The following is a 16,605-nucleotide window of genomic DNA, read 5'->3' on the forward strand; positions in this document are numbered from 1 at the left end:
CCCCAAAATCTCTATGTCTACTAAAAACAGGCTATGCACTCCCCATTTCTCACATTCAGATTACTACGCAAGCCTTTTGAAAGTTAGGGATAAGACATTTTTAAGTATTCTACATCCCCAAACCTAACAACATCTTATTGTAAACTTTTTCTAAACCTGACAAAATACCACTCTTGCTTATTGGAGATCATAAAATCATCTTACCACATTCTAGATGTGAAATTCATTTTTACGGTATGTTCGACAATTAGAAAATATTTAAAATTAGCGGGCTTAACACGCAAGGGATTACACCAGATACCCAGTAATGCAGAGAGAAAAGAAAGACTGAGTATATGTGTCTACTTTGGCACCTTTATTGAGGATGGCATAGAAGTCTATTCATTCAAACAGCTGGTGGCGCTATGATAACATTAATCCTGAAATATAAGGGTACTCACCTTTAATTCTGCTTCATCTCTCATTCACTGGTAGAGATGTCCCAAACTATTCGCCGGAGAACAGTTCCCGGCGAACATCGCTTGTTCGCGTTCGCCGCGGCTGGCGAGCATATGCGATGTTCGGTCCGCCCCCTATACGTCATCATTGAGCAAACTTTGACCCTGTATCTCACACATTCCAGCCAATCAGCATACCCTCCCTCCCAGACCCTCCCACCTCCTCTAAAAAAGCAAGGACGGCAGCCCTCTTAGATTCATTCTGAAGCTGCAGTGTTAGTTAGAGCAGGGAGAGTGCTGCTGCTGAATGAATAAGGAAATCATTAGCTAGGCCAGTGTTCTGTGTCCACTCCAGTCCTCAAAGACTCATCTGCTGTAAGGACAGCGTCCTGACAGCACCCCAAAAAGCCCTTTTTAGGGATGGTACATCAGTCTGCTTTTATATATATTTTTCTATATATATATATATTGCAGTTGCCTGGCCGTGTGCGAGAGGCCACAGGCCCACAGACTGTACTGTGTGCACACCACTCATATAGGGTGGCACAGTACCTTGCAGATAAAAAAGTCATTTAATTTTTCCTCTGTAATATAATTGCAGTTGCCTGCCAGTGAGTGTCAGGCCCACAGACTGTACTGTGCCCACTGCCCACCACTCATATAGGGTGGCACAGCACCTTGCTGTTAAAAAATTCATTTAATTTTTCCTCTGTAATATAATTGCAGTTGCCTGCCAGTGAGTGTCAGGCCCACAGACTGTACTGTGCCCACTGCCCACCACTCATATAGGGTGGCACAGCACCTTGCTGTTAAAAAATTCATTTAATTTTTCCTCTGTAATATAATTGCAGTTGCCTGCCAGTGAGTGTCAGGCCCACTGACTGTACTGTGCCCACTGCCCACCACTCATATAGGGTGGCACAGATAAAAAAGTCATTTAATGACCTTTAATGAGATCCGTGAGGACGAGGAACGGGACATGAATAGCTCGGCATCCAACCTTGTGAAAATGGGGTCTTTCATGCTGTCATGCCTGTTGAGGGACCCTCGTATAAAAAGGCTGTAGGAGAAGGACCTGTACTGGGTGGCCACGCTACTAGACCCCCGGTATAAGCAGAAAGTGCCTGAAATGTTATCGAATTACCGGAAGTCGGAAAGGATGCAGCAGTTACAAAACAAGTTAAAAAGTATGCTTTACACAGCGTATAAGGGTGATGTCACAGCACAACGGGAATCTAACAGGGGAAGAGGTGAAAGTAATCCTCCTCCTACCACGACCACGCTGGCAAGGACAGGACGCTTTACAGACGTGTTGTTGATGGAGGACATGCAGAGCTTTTTAAGTCCTACGCATCGCCACAGCCCTTCGGGGTCCACCCTCAGAGAACGACTCGACCGACAGGTAGCAGACTACCTCGCTTTAACTGCAGATATCGACACTCTGAGGAGCGATGAACCCCTTGACTACTGGGTGTGCAGGCTTGACCTGTGGCCTGAGCTATCCCAATTTGCGATAGAACTTCTGGCCTGCCCCGCTTCAAGTGTCCTGTCAGAAAGGACCTTCAGCACAGCAGGAGGTATTATCACTGAGAAGAGAAGTCGCCTAGGTCAAAAAAGTCTAGATTACCTCACCTTTATTAAGATGAATGAGGCATGGATCCCGAAGGGACTGACAGTGGGGGATGCATTTGACTAAAAAAGGCCTGATGAGATGCCTTGGGCTAAAAATGGTCCCCATGCTGCTGTATTTAATCTCTGCATACCGGATGACTTGCGTGACTTCTCCGCCACCAATTAGGGTTCAAGCCGCAATGTTTTAGTACACTTTCTGCCTGGAAAGCGGCTGCAACAATACCTGATTTTTTCAGGCATGTGTACATGCCTAATTTTTCTGGCCTCTGGTGCTGCACTGTGGCTGCAAAAACAAAACAAAAAAAAAAGGCACATACATGTGTCAATTCCCCTTCGTGATCGTTACCTTGTTGTGGTGAAGGGGCTTGCGTATCACAATGAAGCGATCACCTCTATGAGTGTGCTGGCAATGTTGGCACACCCCAGATGATAAGGTCGTTGCTTCATTGTGAACAGACCAAAAGCGATCGGCTGGATAATTTTTCATAGAAAAAACATAAATTTTCTTTGTGATCATCTAAGGTGATCATTAAAGCCTACTAGGCCAACAATGGGCCCACACTGCAGAATCATTGTTTTCTGGGTCACTTAACTGTCACTAAACTACCTCAGCACGACCATAGGCTTTGAAAAACCGCCTGCAATCTCCCGAACGTGCGCACGAGCACAGTCATCACTACACCAAGATTGACGCATAGAGGAATAAAATTTGTGTCAACTATTGACATCTCTTTGCGGTTGTTTGCGGTGCGTTAAACGGGGAGTTTGGTCTGTCAGAGTTTGGTCTGTCACTGTGAAGCGGGCGTAACCCTTACACCACCTGATCGATACAACATCATACCTGATCGTATACACACACTGGATGTTTTAAAGCACGTTATTCCAAACAATTTAGGAATGTTAGGTGATTTATGCCCTTTATGGATTAAAACCCGACTCTGCGTCAACTACGTAATTTTCCATGGGAGTTTTGCCATGGATCCCCCTCCAGCATGCCACAGTCCAGGTGTTAGTCCCCTTGAAACAACTTTTCCATCACTATTGTGGCCAGAAAGAGTCCCTGTGGGGTTTTAAAATTCACCTGCCTATTGAAGTCTATGGCGGTTCGTCCGTTCGCAAACATTTGCGTAAATTCACGTTCACCGTTCGCAAACGGAAAATTTTATGTTCGCGACATCTCTATTCACTGGTCATAGGTCCTGTCCCACACTTCCTTATCCTCTATAATAGTGCCCCTTCCACCACTTGAGTAAGTGTAAATATAAAGAATGTTAACAGTAATGGACTGGATTTCAGTCTACGCCTTTAAATAGAACAAAACCAAATACTGGGTATCCGACATCAATTTTATGTATTCTATCAATGACAACTTTCTTTCCTTTCTGCCCTTAAAAATTAATTACAGACAGTAAGAGAAGGAGCATTTCCATTTCATATATCATCTATGTGGATCACTATAATGTGCTAGAACTTACTTCATCATGATCAGATTAGTTTGGTAAGGGTACTTTCACACTAGCGTTAAAGTTTTCCGGTATTGAGTTCTGTCACAGGGGCTCAATACCGGAAAAAAAAACGCTTCCGTTTTATCCTAATGCAGTCTGAATGGAAAGCATTCCGTTCAGTATGCATCAGGATGTCTTCAGTTCAGTCCCTGTTACAGTATTTTCTCCGGCCAAAATTCCGGAACACTTGCCGTAATGCCGGATCCGGCATTAATTTTCATTGAAATGTATTAATGCCGGATTCCGGAAAACACAGTCAGCTTAGTCAGTGAAAAAAAGCGATAAGACATTCTTCAGATACATAAATGAAAAAAGGAAACTAAAACAAGGAATTACCAAATTAAAAACAAAAGAAGGAAGGTATATGGAAGAAGATAAAGAACTAGGTGACTGCCTCAATGAATACTTCTGTTCAGTTTTTACAAAGGAAAATAAATGGAAAAGGACCTCAGTTAGGAAGGAAGACTAATGAATCTTTTGATGCATATGTCTTTACAGAGGAAGAGATTCTAAGTTAACTGTCTAAAATTAATACAAATACGTCACAGGGGCCTGATGGGATACACCCAAAGCTATTAAAAGAGCTTAGCGGTGAACTAGCAAAACCATTAACAGAATTATTTAACCAATCACTGGTAACAGGAGTCGTCCCAGAAGATTGGAAATTAGCAAATGTTGTGCCCATTCACAAGAAAGGTAGTAGGGAGGAATCGGGCAACTAGAGGCCAGTAAGCCTGACATCAATAGTGGGGAAATTGATGGAAACCATACTTAAGGAAAGGATTGTGGAACATCTAAAATCCCATGGATTGAAAGATGACAAACAGCATGGGTTTACTTCAGGGAGATCATGTCAAACTAATCTTATAGATTTTTTGGATTGGGTGACTAAAATAATAGATGGCGGAGGTGCAGTAGACATCGCTTATCTAGACTTTAGTAAGGCTTTTGATACTGTCCCACATAGAAGGCTTATCAATAAATTGCAGTCTTTGTGTTTGGACTCCCATATTGTTGAATGGATTAGGCAATGGCTGAGGGACAGACAACAGAGGGTTGTAGTCAATGGAGTATATTGAGACTATGGTCTTGTTACCAGTGGGGTACCTCAGGGATCTGTTCTGGGACCCATATTGTTTAATATCTTTATCAGCGAAATTGCAGAAGGCCTTGATGGTAAGGTGTGTCTTTTTGCTGACACAAAGATTTGTAACAGGGTTGATGTTCCTGGAGGGATACACCAAATGGAAAAGGATTCAGGAAAACTAGAGGAATGGTCAAAAATCTGGCAACTAAAATTTAATGTTGATAAGTGCAAGATAATGCACCTGGGGCGTAAAAACCCAAGAGCAGAATATAAAATCAGTGATACAGTCCTAACCTCAGTATCTGAGGAAAGGGATTTAGGGTTTATTATTTCAGAAGACTTAAAGGTAGGCAGACAATGTCATAGAGCAGCAGGAAATGCTAGCAGAATGCTTGGGTATATAGGGAGAGGCATTACCAGTAGAAAGAGGGAGGTGCTCATGCCGCTCTACAGAGCACTAGTGAGACCTCATTTGGAGTATTGTGCGCAGTACTGGAGACCATATCTCCAGAAGGATATTGATACTTTGGAGAGAGTTCAGAGAAGAGCTACTAAACTAGTACATGAATTGTAGGTTAAAACTTACCAGGAAAGATTAAAGGACCTTAACATGTATAGCTTGGAAGAAAGACGAGACAGAGGGGATATGATAGAAACTTTCAAATACATAAAGGTAATCAACAAGGTAAAAGAGGAGAGAATATTTAAAAGAAGAAAAACTGCTACAAGAGGACATTGTTTTAAATTAGAGGGGCAAGGGTTTAAAATAATATCAGGAAGTATTACTTTACTGAGAGAGTAGTGGATACATGGAATAGCCTTCCTGCAGAGGTGGTAGCTGCATACAGTGAAGGAGTTTAAGCATGCATGGGATAGGCATAAGGCCATCCTTCATATAAGATAGGGCCAGGGGCTTTTCATAGTATTCAGTATATTGGGCATACTAGATGGGCCAAATGGTTCTTATCTGCCGACACATTCTATGTTTCTATGTAAAACCGGATCCGGTTTCCTGGTCTGCGCATGTGCAGACCTTTAAATCTGTGGAAAAAAAAAATACCGGATCCGTTTTTCCGGATGACACCGGAGAGACGGATCCGGTATTGCATTTGTGAGCTGGATCCGCATCCGGCTCCGGAAACAAATGCTATCCGTTTGCATACGGATTTCTGGATCCTGCAGCCAGTTCCGGCGATGGAAAGTATGAGTGATCTCTCATAAATCCATTATAATTTTGAGATATAGGCCTATGGAATCCCAGCTAATTTTTTCTATATATTGTTACCAGATTGATTATGCACCAAACCTTTGTAAAAAATAAATAAATAAATAAATTTACATAAAAGAATATAAATATTAGAAACAACTGTCTATGCTTTTCAATGCACTTAACTCCTTCATAGCACATGGGTGAATGCCACAAGGATACTGTAATTTGTCTGTTTTATTCTTTTTTTTTTTTTTTTACTTCTCTCCATTGTCACCCTCACAATATTATGTTACTTTTGATTCTCACGTTCATCCTTATTTATTAGAGCTTAAATATGATTGAATAAACTAATAACAGTCCTGTGCTACTATAATGGTTTATAGACTGAATACTTGAAATTATTTGAAATATTTATATATGGTTCATTTATTAGAGAATTGCAAGCTAGGTTTGACATATCAGAGATGAATAGTTTAGCTGTTACACAGGAGAGTTAAATTATTTATTATATTACTACATTTTATTATTTTAGGAAACTATTTTTCCCATTGAATAAAGTGTATGATTCAAGCCAAATAATACTAAATAGAAAAAGCATCTAGTTCAATTACCAATAATACAGTCATTAAATACATAAACAGATATATAATGAAGAGGATTAGGGAAATTACATATTTTACACTCCATTTATTTTAATTTTGTACTTGAATGTTATAAATGCACATTTGCCTCTACACAATGAAAATGAACCATTGCAATAACAACAAAAAACAAGAATAGACAAAATACAGGAAGCTCATTTTATGTCAATTTTTAGTATTGTGTGAAAAGGTTTTGCTAGTCAGACAGTTTTACAATTTTACTTTCTGTGCCACTCACAATGAATGCCTGCTGATGCAATCTAGAACTCAGAAGGATTCTTCTCCATACCTCCTGTTGTGAAAACGCAGTTATATTTGAGAATTTTCAGATCTTGCACGAACCCAGGCTAAGCTGCTGCCGTTGAATAAATCAAGTTTTAACAATGGAATCTTTGATATAACAGGCTCTTTTATCATATATAAAATTAGCACTTTAGTAATTGATTTGTAATCTGCATCATATACAAACTTTATTGAACTTAATATTGCAATGGTGCCTGTAATTCCAAAAGGTAAGAGCAAAAAGAAAACTGCAAGAGCTGTTAAAAATGCCCAGGAAACTGTGCATGTTTTTCAGCCACACTTACCATGCAAAGCACACCCTCCTTTAGCTGCAAAGGCAAAATACTCTTCCCTAACATCACCTGATATGCAACGTTTCCACCCGTTGGAACTCCATGATCCATATGTTAGACCTCCTGTACGAGCACAGGAAGGTGGTCAATGATTTCTTAATGTTGCGGACAGGTTTATTTCCCAGTGTGACTTCCACATTAGCCAGTGGCAGCTCATGCTTGACATGTGCCGTTTACTCAGGCCCATTGAAGAGGCCACTTTATTTAACAGTCGGTAGAACTACAGGATGAATGATATCATTCCAATGCTTTACATTGTGGAGGGGATGCTGGGAAATCTGATTGGCAAGGGGACAGAAGATGTGGCGCCTATATCTCATAGCCACTTGGCAGAGGAGGAGGATAAGGCCATGGAATCAGGCATGGATCAACCAGGATTTCCAGACACTGGTGCCTGATGTAACAGAATAGATCATTCTGCCACTAATGATCATACTGTAGTGTGCTGCCACACCAGACTATTCTGCAAAATGGGCTGTTACCTCTAGCCACATGCTGCTGCTACCATTCTGATGCTGCCACCTGCCTGACACCACCTGCCTGCTGCCTCTGCTGCCAATCCTACAATGGGGTTTCTTGGCATACTGATATGCACACATTATATTTTTACAAGGATATGCATTCCACTGGCCCTTGTTATCACACTGCTGTTGTTGGGTTCTGCTACCATCCTGTGTTTTATGCCACTGCTTCTGCCATTTTCATTTCACTTTTTTATTTTTCGATCTACAGAGCTTTATGAAAGCTTGCTTTTTGTGGGACGAACTGTAGTTTTTATTATTTATTTTCCTTTATGGTGTTCACAGCACAGGAATAATTTTTTTTTTATAACTAAGATTTTTTTAGACGTGTCAATACCCGATATGTTTATTTTTTTATTGTTTATACATTTTTATATGTAAAATTTGGAAAGGGGGTTGATTTAAACTTTTAATATTTTAGAAGGTTTTTTTTTGTTTTTGTCTTTACTTTTTAACTCTAGCGCCCTCTAGATCCTGAGATCTTTTGATCTCTTGTCTCGTTTATCCTAATAGAGATCTATAAGGGTAAAAGGCATTATACCGTGCTCCCTGCTGAGCTGTACCTCGTGCACAGTGCAGCATGGCGTTCAGCATGGCAGGCCTAGAAAGCTTTAGAAGTATCCAGACTGCTATGGTAACCGATCAGTTCCCCGCAATTTCACTGCGGGGACTCTGATCAGAAGGCAGATGGATCGCCATTCCCCGTCATTGCAGCTGGGTGTCTGCTGTATGATACAGTCGGCACTTGCCACATATGGAGCCGGATTACTGAAGCAGTCCGCTCTATACATTCCCTCAGCCACAAAGATGTACGGGTATACCTGATTAATAGTGATTTGTGACAAATTAATTTACAAACAAATTTCTTGGCTAACTTCGGAAAAGTTCCGGAATTGAATTTTTCTAAACTTCGCTCATCTCTAGTGTCTACCTTACCAAAATAACACTTTCATCTACATAAGTGTTACATAAATAATGCACATCATCCAATTTAATACAAGGAAGCTAACCCACTGTCTTTTGTCCTTACTATTTTAGGCCTCATGCACACGGCCGTGTTCCACGGCCGAGAGCGGTCCGTGGTAACACGGCCTGGATTCTTGTTGAGAGCAGAAGAGCACGGCGTCATTGGTTGCTCTGACGCCGTGCGCTTCATGCCGCCGCTGCACTACAGTAATACACTCGTATAGTGTATTACTGTAGTGCAGCGGCGGCATGAAGCACACGGCGTCATAGCAACCAATGACGCCGTGTGCTCCTGCTCTCAACAGGAATACAGGCCGTGTTACAACGGACCGCTCTCGGCCGCGGAACACGGCCGTGTGCATGAGGCCTTAGAGTCAATAGAGTGCTTCTGTTCCTGCTTCTATTAAGGTGTCTGGGTCTTTAATTCTTAGGTCCACCGTATCCTCTGGCACATGGGGAGAACTTATTAACCAATTTGAATCCTACAGACAAGTGAGGTGTAATCCCCTAGTTTAAGACTTGTCCTAAATTGCAGCAACACTGAGGGTCTTTTTGCCCTCAGTGTCGCTGCAATTTAGGACAAGTCCTAAACTAGGGGATTACACCTCGCTTGTCTGTGAAAGGACCCCAGGACTGTAAGTTTAGTGCTGCAATAACAAGTGCTTCTACTCACTTCCACAAGGAGAGTTCCTTCACAAACTCTCCTCATTTTCAGAATCTGCAAAATCAAAGTTACTGGTATGGACAAATCCTCAGCGCCACTCGTCCTGTAGGATCTAATGGGGTCATTTATTAAGACTTGCGTCTAATACCCCTTGAGCTGGTGCATGATGTGCCTAAGTTACGTACAGGTGCTGGCCTTTATACAGTATAACTTAGGCACATCCACTGCCATCCTACGGGTCCATTCACACGTCCGCGAAATGGGTCCGCATCCGTTCCGTATTTTTGCGGAATGGGTGCAGACCCATTCATTTTCAATGGGGCTGGAATGTGCTGTCCGCATCTGCGGATCCGCATCCGCATTTGCGGATCCGCACTTCCGCATCCGCAAAAAAGTAGAAAATGTCCTATTCTTGTCCACAATTGCGGACACGATTAGGCATTTTCTATTATAGTGCCGGCGATGTGCGGTCTGCAAATTGCGGAAAGCACATTGCCGGTGTCCATGTTTTGCGGATCCGCAATCTGCGGATCCGCAAAACACTTATAGACGTGTGAATGGACCCTAAATCCATGCCAGCATCCTTGCAGGTATAAATTTAGATCATTTTATAAGCCTAAAACATGTGTAGAAAATGATAAATTAGATGGGCCAACCAGCCTGACTGTGCCACACTCCCTTTTTTAGACCCATCTGGAGCGGGGAAAAGTCGCAGATTTGGCAGAAAATCCCCTTTGTGATTGAATCAGTGACAGATATATGCCAAAAATTGGTGTAAATCTAATAATAAATGACCCCCTAAGTGTTTACTCTCCAGCTCCAAAATTAGACTAGCACATTCATATACATAGTCACAGGTGCATATCCATCAAGCAAAAAATTACTACACAACTTTACACATGCAGGTATATTACACAGGCGGTATATTAGTGTTAGATACCCGTCTGCGGAAGCCACCTTGATGCCTGGTAGATAGGCCCGACACACGTTTGATCAAAAATGTGCACTAAGAGCTTCCATTTTTCCATAGTAGGTATAATACCATTTAGAATGATCCCCATTTCTCAGCTCTATTATTTGCATGTGTAAAGTTGTGCAGTCATTTTTTTTTCAACCATGTTTGCTTGATGGATATGCACCTATGACTATGTATATGAATGTGCTAGTCAAAATTTTCTTGTAGTACAACAGCAAACATGCCAAGAGACGGCCGCCCACCAAAAATCACGGACCGGGCAAGGAGAGCATTAATCAGAGAGGCAGCACAGGGACCTAAGGTAACCCTGGAGGAGCTGCAGAGTTCCACAACAGAGACTGGAGTATCTGTACATAGGACGACAATAAGCCGTACGCTCCATAGAGTTGGGCTTTATGGCAGAGTGTCCAGAAGAAAACCATTACTTTCAGCTAAAAACAAAAAGGCAAGTTGTGAGTTTGTGAAATGGAATGTGGGAGACTCCCAAAATGTGCGGAGGAAGGTTCTCTGGTATGATGAGTAGAGTTGAGCGCGAATATTCGAAAAGCTAATTTTTAGCGCGAATATGGGCACTTTGAGAATTTGCGAACATTTAGAATATAGTGCTATATATTCGTAATGACGAATATACATATTTTTTTTTTTAACACAGTACACATCAGGTGATCATCCCTCTCTTCTAGCTTGGGGCCAATGAGAAGGCTTTGTCACAGCTTAGCAACATCCCTAGCAACCAATAGAAAAGTTACCTACCCCTTACTATATAAGAACCTCCCCAGCAGCCATTTTCTACAGTTTATTTCAGTTATGAAAGAGACAGCAGTATCATTGCTGTGCTCTGAGCTTTGAGTTATTACATTAGACAGTTAACTTATATATATAATTCAGATAGTTAGGGGGGACATAGTCAGTGTAGGTTAGATTGATCTATAGTGTAGCAGATATTGCCAAAAATTAGCAAGCCCGAACATATTGGAGCACTCTATCTGCATATAAAGCTATTCTAATGTTCTGCCGTGCCAACCATTTTCTCCAGTCTCAGAAAACTTATACCAGCTTGAAAAATGTAGCATAATTGCCCCACGCCTGTATTTCACGCGCATTACGCGAATAATACATTGCCGATTTTTCGCAATCAAGAATATAATCTCAAATTCTCGAATTTGCTAATATATGATGAATATTCTAGAAAATATTCACAAAATATCGTGAATTCGAATATTGCCCCTGCCGCTCATCACTATTGATGAGACTAAAATTTAACTTTTCGCCCATCAAAGAAAACGCTATGTCTGGCGCAAACCCAACACATCACATCACCCGAAGAACACCATCCCCACAGTGATATATGGTAGTGGCAGCGTCATGCTGTGGGGATGTTTCTCAACAGCCAGGACTGGGAAACTGGTCAGAGTTGAGGGAAAGATGGATGGTGCTAAATACAGGGTTATTCTTGAGCAAAACCTGTACCACTCTGTGCGTGATTTGAGGCTAGGACGGAGGTTGACCTTCCAGCAGTACAATGACCCCAAACACACTGCTAAAGCTACACTTGACTGGTTTAAGTGGAAACATGTAAATGTGTTGAAATGGCCTAGTCAAAGCCCAGATCTCAATCCAATAGAAAATCTGTGGTCAGACTTAAAGATTGCTGTTCACAAGCGCAAATCATCCAACTTGAACGAGCTGGAGAAGTTTTGCAAGGAGGAATGGGCAAAATCCCAGTGATAAGATGTGGCAAGCTCATAGAGACTTATCCAAAGTGACTTGTAACTGTGATTTGCAAAAAAAGGGGGTTAGTCAGCACCTCCCAGTGCGCAGGTGCACGCTGCCATGGCAAAGACCTAGAGGAAAAAAAGGAGACAATGCAGCAGCACTCTGCAAATCAGATAAAGTACAACAATGCTTACAAAAATTATGGTGCTAATACTACGCTTATTTATAAAAGCGAGATGCTTGGACAATGAATTTTGTACAAAACCATCTAAGCCCATCTGCCGAACGTCAAGGCGATCTCTGTTAGACGGGTCCTAACACTAAATACTACCTGTTATGTGCCATAATGACCGCCATAAAATTCAGGGAGTGTTGGACCCACATGCATGTTGGATCCACTCTGCCTTTTTCCATTATTTGTGCCAAAATGGCCTCCATTACAAGGGATGCAGGTACCAACATGCATGCTGAGCCCACTCTATACCCTTCCTGGTGCTAGACAGCTTCCAATGAATGTAGTGAGAGCAGGCTACAGCTTTATACTGAAAGTAATTAAAATCAGCCTATGGGGCAGACAGGCTAATCAGGAGTGCACGACTCGCTGGAGTGCCACATCTCCAGCATTGTAAATCTGCAAAAAAAGGGGGTTAGTCAGCACCTCCCAGTGCGCAGGTGCACGCTGCCATGGCAAAGACCTAGAGGAAAAAAAGAGACAATGCAGCAGCACCCTGCAAATCAGACAAAGTACAACAATGCTTACAAAAATTATGGTGCTAATACTACGCTTATTTATAAAAGCGAGAGTTGTGCACTCCTGATTAGGCTGTCTGCCCCATAGGCTGATTTTAATTATTTTCAGTATAAAGCTGGCTGTAGCCTGCTCTCACTACGTTCATTGGAAGCTGTCTAGCACCAGGAAGGGTATAGAGTGGGCTCAGCATGCATGTTGGTACCTGCATCCCTTGTAATGGAGGCCATTTTGGCACAAAAAATGGAAAAAGGCAGAGTGGATCCAACATGCATGTGGGTCCAACACTCCCTGAATTTTATGGCGGTCATTATGGCGCATAACAGGTAGTATTTAGTGTTAGGACCCGTCTAACAGAGATCGCCTTGACGTTCGGCAGACGGGCTTGGATGGTTTTGTACAAAATGCATTGTCCAAGCATCTCGTTTTTATAAATAAGCGTAGTATTAGCACCATAATTTTTGTAAGCATTGTTGTACTTTGTCTGATTTGCAGAGTGCTGCTGCATTGTCTCTTTTTTTTTCCTCTTGTAACTGTGATTGCAACAAAAGGTGGCTCTACAAAGTATTGACTTTAGGGGGGTGAATAGTTATACACATTGGCTTTTTCTGTTATTGTGTCCTATTTGTTGTTTGCTACACAATAAAAAAAAAAAACATCTTCAAAGTTGTGGGCATGTTTTGTAAATTAAATGATGCAAATCCTCAAACAATCCATGTTAATTCCAGTTTGTGAGGCACCAGAACACGAAAAAAGTTAAGGGGGAGTGGTGAATACTTTTGCAAGGCACTGTATATCCTCAGTTTCTTTAGCAAGGCAGTGGTCATCTTGGATGTGTGTTTGGGGTCGTTATCATGTTGGAATACTGCCCTGTGGCCCAGTTTCCGGAGGGAGGGGATGATGCTCTGCTTCCGTATGTCACAGTACATGTTGGCATTCACGGGTCTCTCCCTGAACTGTAGTTCCCCACAGCCGGCAACACTCATGTAGCCCCAAACCATAACACTCCTAACACCATGCTTGACTGTAGGCAAGACACACTTGGCTTTGTACTCCTCACTTGGTTGCCGCCCCACACGCTTGACACCATCTGAAACAAACAAGTGTATTTTGGTCTCACCAGACCACAGGACATGGTTCCAGTAACCCATGTCCTTAGTCTGCTTGTCTTCAGCAAGCTGTTTGTGGGTTTTCCTGTGCATCATCTTTAGAAGAGGCTACCTTCTGGTATGACAGCCATGCATACCAATTTGATGCAGTGTGCGGCGTATGGTCTGAGTACTGACAGGCTGACCCCCCACCCCTTTAACCTCTGCAGCAATGCTGGCAGTCCCCATACGTCTATTTTGAAAAGACAACCTCCGAAATGACCCTGAGCACATGCACTAAACTTCTTTGGTCGATGGTGGGGATGCCTGTTCTGAGTGGAACTTATGTTAAACCACTGTATGGTCTTGGCCACCTTGCTGCAGCTCAGTTACAGGGTGTTGGCAATCTTCTTATAGCCTAGGCCGTCTTTATGTAGAGCAACAATTATTATTTTTTAGAGAGTGTGAGAGCGATAACACCAAATTTAACACGTCAGCTCCCCATTTACACCTGAGACCTTACAATTAGAGATGAGCGAATCGAAGTTGACAAAGTGGAATTCGATTTGCATTTCAGGAAAAATTCGATTCGCACCGAATCGCATTTTTTCCTAAAATGCCTGCTGCACATGTTAGGACATACAGCAAAGCACTCTGGGAACGAGGGATCACCCACAATGTCATGCATGCAGCCAATCAACAGCCAGCCCCTGTGATGTCACAGTCCTATAAATAGCCCCAGCCATCTTGGATTCTGCCATTTTCCAGTGTACTTAGTGCAGGCAGAGATGTGACAGGCGCTAGGGACAGTACTAGAAAATACTTTATTGTGCTGAAAAAACGATTTCTAAGTTGAGGAAAAGATTATTCATAGTGTAGGGAAAGGATAGGGAGGCATTATCTACACTATAAAAGAAAAACAGGGTCCAATAGGGGAGTGTACAGCCTGGGTAATAGGAGCAATTCTATTACACCTTGATGCACTAACTCAGGATCCAAATTGCACTAAATGATAGCTCAGTAATTACAGCAAACCTTGCTTGTTATTGGGGTGCAAGTGCTGTGTGATACATCCATTTACGGGGTGTATTAATAGGAAATATACATACGTCTTATTAGCCATTCTGCAGTGATTTTTGATCGTTATACTTTTTTTGGGGGGTGTATTAATAGAAAAAAGAATACGCCTTAATTGCCGTTCTGCAGTGACGTTACATTGTACTACAGCCATTTATGGGGTGTATTAATAGGAAATATATGTACGTCCTATTAGCTGTTCTGCGGTGAATTTTGATTGTTATACTTTTTTTTGGGGGGGTGTATTAAAGGGAACCTGTCATCAACTTTATGCTGTCCATACTAACGGCAGCATAATGTAGAGACAGGTGAGTTGATTTCAGCGGTCTGTCATTTAAAAGTTAAAAGTAAGTGGTTGCCGAGAACCAACATCACAATCATTGCAGACTGGGCCTGAAAAAGAGTCACGGCCACCTGAGAAGAGTCGTGGTTATTCATGAATTCCTGCTCTCCCTGCCCACCTGCTGATGACTGACAGTCTTCTACCTAGCTTTCTCCCTTTCTCTCTAGGAGAGAACTGCCAATCATCAGCAGATGGGTGAGAGTGCAGGAGATTCTGATTGACCATGACACTTCTCAAGTAGATTTGACTCTTTTCAAGGCCTGGGCTGCACCGCTGAAATCAGTATTTCTGTCACTATTTTATGCTGCCCTCAGTGAGGTCAGCATAAAGTTGATGACAGGTTCCCTTTAATAGGAAAAAGAATATGTCTTAATTGCCATTCTGTGGTGAAGTAACGTTGTACTACAGCTTTTTTTTGTGTATTTAATTTTAATTTTAATTTAATTCTTTTAATATACAGTATGTCAGGCAGACAAGTGACAGGTCATTCAAAGGGAATGGGCAGTGGCCAAAATGGTGCTTGAATGGTTGACTCGGTCTTCGACTTCATCGCAAGTCACATCAGACGGTGGGTTCCTCTGACACAACGCTTAGTTGGCATGGCCCAGGAGGAGGCCCTGTGCCCCAAACTGTTTTCAACCTGCCTCTGTCATTTTCTGTTCCCTCAGTGTTTGAAGTATTATATGTCATAGACTCGGCTTCACTTTTCAGCAAGGATGTGCTACTAGAGGGCAGTCAGAATCTACTGCCTAGCCAAGATTTGGAGGAGACATCCGCCACTTCTTTCGGTAGGCGGGCAAGTAGTGATAATGAGAGTCGCGTGGGAGCAGGTGTTGCGAGCGGTCAGACTCATGGCCCTAAGAGCATTGTGGGGGACATCAGTGACGTGCAGACAGTAGCAGATGATGATGTAGCGATCACACTTGGGGCTGGGTAAAGAAGGGGCTTCATCATCATCAAGAGAAGAGGGTGGCAGCTTGCGTGTAAAGCAGTGGCTGAGCCAGCAAGGTGGCAGTGTGGCCGTGAGTCAGCAGGTTGGCAGCAGTGGGAGGTCGGGAGCCAAACATGTTTGGGGTAGACCACCCGCTTCACAGGAGCCTACAAGCCCGGAAAGTAGTGGTGCAAGGGATCACAGAGGCAGCGGTAGCAGGCAGTCAGCGTGGAATGTTGGTGGAAAATGCCATACTTGGCAGTGTGGCAATTCTTTGTTAAGCCGCCGGAGGAGGTGAACGTGGCTATTTGCCGAATTTGTGGGGAGAAGGTGAAGTGTGGTCAGGGTGCCAATGTTGGCACCACGGCCCTGCGTCAACACATGCAGCGTCACCATAAAGTGGCCTGGGAGAACCGTGGCTCCGATGT

Source organism: Bufo bufo, chromosome 6 (assembly GCF_905171765.1).
Source record: "Bufo bufo chromosome 6, aBufBuf1.1, whole genome shotgun sequence".
In the NCBI taxonomy this organism is placed as follows: Eukaryota; Metazoa; Chordata; class Amphibia; order Anura; family Bufonidae; genus Bufo; species Bufo bufo.